The sequence below is a fragment of the Glycine soja genome, chromosome 1 (assembly GCF_004193775.1).
Source record: "Glycine soja cultivar W05 chromosome 1, ASM419377v2, whole genome shotgun sequence".
In the NCBI taxonomy this organism is placed as follows: domain Eukaryota; kingdom Viridiplantae; phylum Streptophyta; class Magnoliopsida; order Fabales; family Fabaceae; genus Glycine; species Glycine soja.
The window spans coordinates 17,692,823-17,699,040 of NC_041002.1; the positions used below are offsets into that span (position 1 = coordinate 17,692,823).

Consider the following 6,218-nt stretch of genomic DNA (forward strand, 5'->3'; position numbering starts at 1 on the left):
TTCTCCACTAAGTGTGCTTAGGTGTCATGAGGCATGTAAAGCATGAAGGACATGCACAAAGTGTGACTATATAATGTGGCAATGAGGTGTAGCAAGCAAATGCTCACCTCCCCCTCTAAAATTTAATTCGATTTGACTTCTCCCAATTCAATTAAATTTATTTCTCAACACACACATCAAATATTAACTTAATGCATGTGAAATTACAAAACTACCCCTAATACAAAAACTAGCTAGGTGCCCTAAAATACAAGGGCTGGAAAATCCTACATTTCTAGGGTACCCTACCTACATTATGGAGCCCCAAATACAAGGCCCAAAATTAATGAAACCTTAATCTAATATGTACAAAGATAAATGGGATCATACTTAGCCCATGTGCCCGAAATCTACCCTATGGCTCATGAGAACCCTAGGGTCTTCTCTTGCATCTTTGGCCCAATCTTCTTGGAGTCTTCTATCCAATTCCCTTGGGGGGGGGTAGGATTGCATCATTCCCTCCCCCTTGAAAAGGATTTGAACTCAAATCCTAAGGTTCTTGAAACTCATGGATTCTTTCCTCAACACCTGAAAAAAGAATAAAAACATATGTATTAGTGATGTTGGGTATGTTAGAGTACGGTAAGGACTGAAAACCCCTTTCCTGACCATCTTCCCATGAGAGAATATAGTTCCTCACCAACTCAATGAGTGGTGCTAAAAGTATAGAAAAATAGGGGACAAACCTTTTGTAAAAGTTTGTTAAGATATTGAAGTCCCAAATTTCCCTTATACTTGGTGGAGTAGGCCACTCAGGAATTACCTTAATTCTCTTAGGGTCCATGGGAAGCCCTTGATCACTATACAAAAAGTTAAGGAAAGTAATGGAATAAAACATACCTTTTTCATTATTTTCATGTTGATTATTCCTACCAAAAATTACGACAAACCTATGGTGTCCCACATGAGCACCTAGGTTTGCATTGAAACAAAAAATAAGAACAAATCTACCTAATGAGTCCCTATGTACACAAATCATGAAGATGTTGGGTGCATGAGTGATTTGACAAAAGATTGTTGCACCACTCAACACATTCATTATACCACCTATCATAGGGATTTGGTGCCTAATAATACCTATTTTAGGCACCAACAAAGCACAAGGATTTAAGCTCTTGCGAACCAAACCCTCATCCAACATCTCCTTTACTTGAGGAATATCCTCAAGCTTAAGAGGTATGACGGTGCTAAGGGATGTTTCCCTTGATAGCAGAAGGTAGAAAGATTGTTTAAGAAGGAGTGCCCTTTTGATATCACCTTTTGTTGCAAAATGATTTTCCTTCTTAATAATCTTCTTGGAGGAATCCTTCTCCTCTTTTTCCTTCCCCTTGGCCTTTAAAGACAAGGCCTTACTATCCTTGTTTTTCTAGTTTTTCTTCCTTATCCCTCTTACCTTTCATAGTTAGTTGATCTTTGGCCACCTGTGAAGGTGTTTGAGGATGCAACACAAATTTAGTGCCAAGATGGGTGAGGGTAATTCCATTAGTTAGGCCATTGTAAATGATCTTCCTATCAAATTGACATGGCCTTCCTAAAAGAATATGTCCTGCCTCCATGGGAGCTATTGATGTGTCATTATTTTCTCCTATTTCTTACCCCTTTCTGTCACCATTTTAATTACTGATTATCCTTAATTATCAAATTAATTATGCAGTTTTATCATTTGGGCCTACTTGACTAATTTTGTGTTTTAATTTAATTTCAGGAGAATTATAAGCAATTGGGTTTGGATCCAGAATTGGGCTGAACCGGCTTGGACTTGAAGAGAGCAGACAATTTTATTTGTCGTCCAGTTTTATTTTACTTTGTTTTTTAGCTGTATTTTTGTAATTGGGCCACCAGACCTTATTGGACCCAAAAATCAGATTTGTAAGCTTTGGGGCCTAGTGACCTTTAGTGAGCCCAACTGCTAGGTTTTTAGTAGTGGTTCGGTTACTGTTCATGCAGGGAGGTATTGTAGGGTTTCATTTTCAATTTTCGATGTTACTGTTCACGCGCATGGTACTGTTCACGTAGCAACTCCATTTTTATTTTCTGCTTCAAATTCCAGTTTCGTTTTCTGCTTTTAATGCCACTTTCTTTTTCATTTATGTCTTCTAATTTCAGTTCATTTTCTGCATTTCGTTTCCAATTGCAATTTCATTTTCGGTTTCTGTTTGTAGATTCATTTTCGTTTCTGTGTTGCAATTAGTTTCCAGTTGCTGTGTTTCATTTCTGCTGTTAATGGAAGGCTGAATCTCTAGTGTTGTTTTCTCTTGAGGATTAAGCATAGCTCCTTTTATGGTTTTGTTATTAATATTATATTCTGATCAGTTTTTCCCCTTCACAAATTATTCTGTATTTGTTGCTGATATTAATCCATGCATGCTTAATGCTTGATTAATTGACTATGTGCTTAATTAACGTTCATGCTTAATGGACAAGTGAGAGGGATTAATTGGTGTATGTGTTGCTTAATCACATAATGACAGCCTTGTGTTAATTTTCGCTTAGTAAATTAATTTCGGGTTGGATTAAGTGGTTGAACTGATTATGGATAAATTCTCGTAACCTAGGATAAGAAACTTGCTTTTGAATCAAGGGGAAACAACATGTTTTAGTTCTACTATTTTTTTTTTTAATTCAAGTTTGCTTGCTATTTAAATTACAAAAACAAACAACCCCCCCATTTTGTTTGATCATTGCTCACTAGGAGACGACCTAGGATCACTTCCTAGATACTTCATTTTAATGTTTATTTGATTTGGGTTCGGCTCCGATCAAATTTGGCGCCATTGCTAGGGAGTAGTGGTCCAAAGGTTCATAATTATGTTTTTATGTCTTTGTGTTTGTTTCTGTGTGTTTTTATAAAATCTATGTTATGTGATTAATTTGCAGTGTTTAGAGGTGTCCCCTGTTGAGGGGTGAAATTTCGTGGTTCCCCCTTGTTCAGAGGTGAAAAGTGTTGTGAATAATGCTATGAACAGTGTTAGATTTTTCTAATTAATTGGCGAATTTTGTTTTGATAGCTAGAGTTGTTATTTTTGGCTGATTTTTTTGTGTGGTAGTTTCTTTTGATCCATATTTTATGTGAAAAATACCAGAAGCACTTGGTGTGGCTGAATTTGAGAGATACAAAAAATTTGGGAACTTGTTTTTAGCAAAACTCAAAACAGCCATAACTTTTGCTCCAGTTATCAGAATGACTATTATTATATATGAATTTGGGGTGAAAAAAAATTTCCCATGCAGTCCCAACCCGCTAGTGCAGGTTGCAGTTTCTCAACGCTTAAGAAATCAACTATTTACTAAGTTTTTTTTTTATTTTTTAAGTATTATTGTCCTATTTTTCTATACTTTTCTTAGGCAGTTTTCATAGTTAGACTTTGAATTTTTGTTTGAAAATTTTTGTGCTATCTTTTCATGATTTTAGGGTGTTGTTCACAAATTTTCAACTCATTTGGATATCTTTTGAGTATAGTTGTAGTTTTACCCCAGCTTTTTACCCCTGGTGCTTGTTTGAGAAATACATGATTTGCTGCATATAGTGCATGACTAGGGGCAATCCAGGTGATTTACAACCCTTTGATCCTGAAATAGATAGAACCTTTCATAGATTAGTTATGCATAGTGTGCATCCTGATCATTTTGAGCATTTTGAGCATTCTGTGCATTTTGAGCATTCTGTTGCTGGTGATTCTGAACATTCTGATTTTGAGCATTCGGCTGCTAATTCTCATACTGAGAACATGGCTCAATCTCCACCTCGTGACAGGACTCTTAGGGAGATGGTTGCACCTGACTTCACTTATGAAAGCTTGTGCATTCAATATCCTGATAAGGATGTTCTATATGTTCTCAAGACTGGACTAATACATTTGCTGCCCAAGTTTCATGGTCTTGCAGGTGAAGATCCTCATAAGCATCTTAAGGAGTTCCATATTGTCTGTTCCACCATGAAACCCCCTGATGTCCTGGTAGATCATATCTTTCTAAAGGCGTTTACTCATTCTCTGGAGGAAGTGGCGAAAGATTGGTTATACTACCTTGCTCCCAAGTCCATTACCAGCTGGGATGACCTTAATGTTGGATCGAGTGGCCTCAGAATAATTAAGAAGGGGGGGGTTGAATTAATTATTCCTAAACCTTTACTAATTAAAAAATTACTCTTCTAAGGCTTTTACTAAATTGTTAAGAGAATGAGGAGTAGAAGAGAAACTCAACAGAAAGTAAAAGCAGAAATTAAATGCACAGTGGAAAGTAAAAGAGTAGGGAAGAAGGAAACAAACACACAAGAGTTTTTATACTTGTTGGGCAACAACCCGTGCCTACATCCAATCCCCAAGCGACCTGCGGTCCTTGAGATTTCTTTCAACCTTGTAAAAATCCATTTACAAGCAAAGATCCACAAGGGATGTACCCTCCCTTGTTCTCTTTGAACCTAGTGGATGTACCCTCCACTAGAACTGATCCACAAGAGATGTACCCTCTCTTGTTCTCAGTCAACAACCCAAGTAGATGTACCCTCTACTTGTACCACAAAGGATGTACCCTCCAATGTGTTAAGACAAACATCTCAGGCGGTTAAACCTTTGATACTTTGTGAATGGGGATACAAAAGAATTCTCAGGCGGTTAGTCCTTTGACCACTTTTGTATTAGGGAAAAGGAAGAATCAAAAGAATTCTCAGACTGTGTCGTTTTGAATTCTTTGACAAGGGAGAAGGGAGACACAAAAGAATTCAGGCGGTTAGTCCTTTGTTCTTTAGGAAAAGGGAGAAGAGAGACACAAAAAGAATTCAGGCGGTTAGTCCTTGGCGAATTCTTTTTGGCAAAGGGAGAAGAGAATGAAAAAGATGAATAGCACAAGTTTTCAAGTTTTAGAAAAACCAAAAAACTTTGGAAAGCTTTTGGCAAAAGGAAGAAGAAGAAGAAGTTGAAAGAGACTCAGAAATCAATGTGGAAAACTTGCTTGTGTAAAGAATGAATTGGAAAAGATTGATTGATAGAATGAATGATTCAAAATGCAAAACTAAGCCTTGCTTTTATAGACTCTTCATGTCTGGTCAAGAAGACCATTTAGAAGATTTATAACTTTTAGAAAAACTTAAAACCAATTTGAAAAAGTCAAAACCTTTTTGAAGAGTTACATCTTTTGATTTATTCAGAAATAGTCACTAGTAATCGATTACCAAATAAGTGTAATCGATTACACAAAGCTTTTATGTGAAAGGATGTGACTCTTCACATTTGAATTTGAATTTCAACGTTCAAAGGCACTGGTAATCGATTACCAAAACATTGTAATCGATTAAAGCTTTTTGAAATTATTTGGAACGTTGCAAATTCAATTTGAAAACTTTTTCAAAAAACATTTTGCTACTGGTAATCGATTACAACAATCTGGTAATCGATTACCAGAGAGTAAAAACTCTTTGGTAAACATGTTTTGAGAAAAATCATGTGCTACTCATTTTTTGAGAAAAACTTTTTATACTTATCTTGATTAAGCCTTCTCTTGATTCTTGAATCTTGATCTTGATTCTTGAGATCTTGAATTCTTCTTGATTTTATCTTGAACTCTTGAATTGTTCTTGATTCACTTGAGTTGTTCTTTGATTGATCTTTGATTCACTTGAGTTGTTCTTTGATTGATCTTTGAGCTTTTTGTCATCACCTTTGTCATCATCTTTTGTTATCATCAAAACACCTTTGAATCACCTTTGATTCACCATGAAGCTTTGCTTCTACACTTAAGAGAGTGTTGTTGGAGAAATTGTTCCCTACATCTAGGACCACTGCCATAAGAAAAGACATTTCAAGCATCAGGCAACTTAGTGGAGAGAGCTTGTATGAGTACTGGGAAAGATTCAAGAAATTGTGTGCAAGCTGTCCTCACCACCAGATTTCTGAGCAACTTCTTCTGCAATATTTCTATGAAGGACTTAGCAACATGGAGAGGAGTATGATTGATGCTGCCAGTGGTGGAGCTCTTGGTGATATGACTCCTGTTGAGGTTAGGAATCTGATTGAGAAGATGGCTTCCAACTCCCAACAATTCAGTGCAAGAAATGATGCTATTATCCTTAGAGGAGTCCATGATGTGGCCACGGATTCATCTTCATCTGTTGAAAATAAGAAGCTTGAGGAAAAACTTGATGCCTTGGTCAACCTAGTAACTCAGCTTGCCATAAATCAGAA

The 6,218-nt window shown here is 36.6% G+C and overlaps 1 non-coding gene across 1 annotated transcript; it reads right to left on the bottom strand.

Moving 5' to 3' along the window:
- Positions 1-5,817: 5,817 nt before the first annotated feature.
- LOC114368469 lies at positions 5,818-5,924 on the bottom strand. The gene has a single exon (XR_003657346.1). It is a non-coding gene; the product is annotated as a small nucleolar RNA R71 (small nucleolar RNA).
- Between the last annotated feature and the right edge of the window lie 294 nt (positions 5,925-6,218).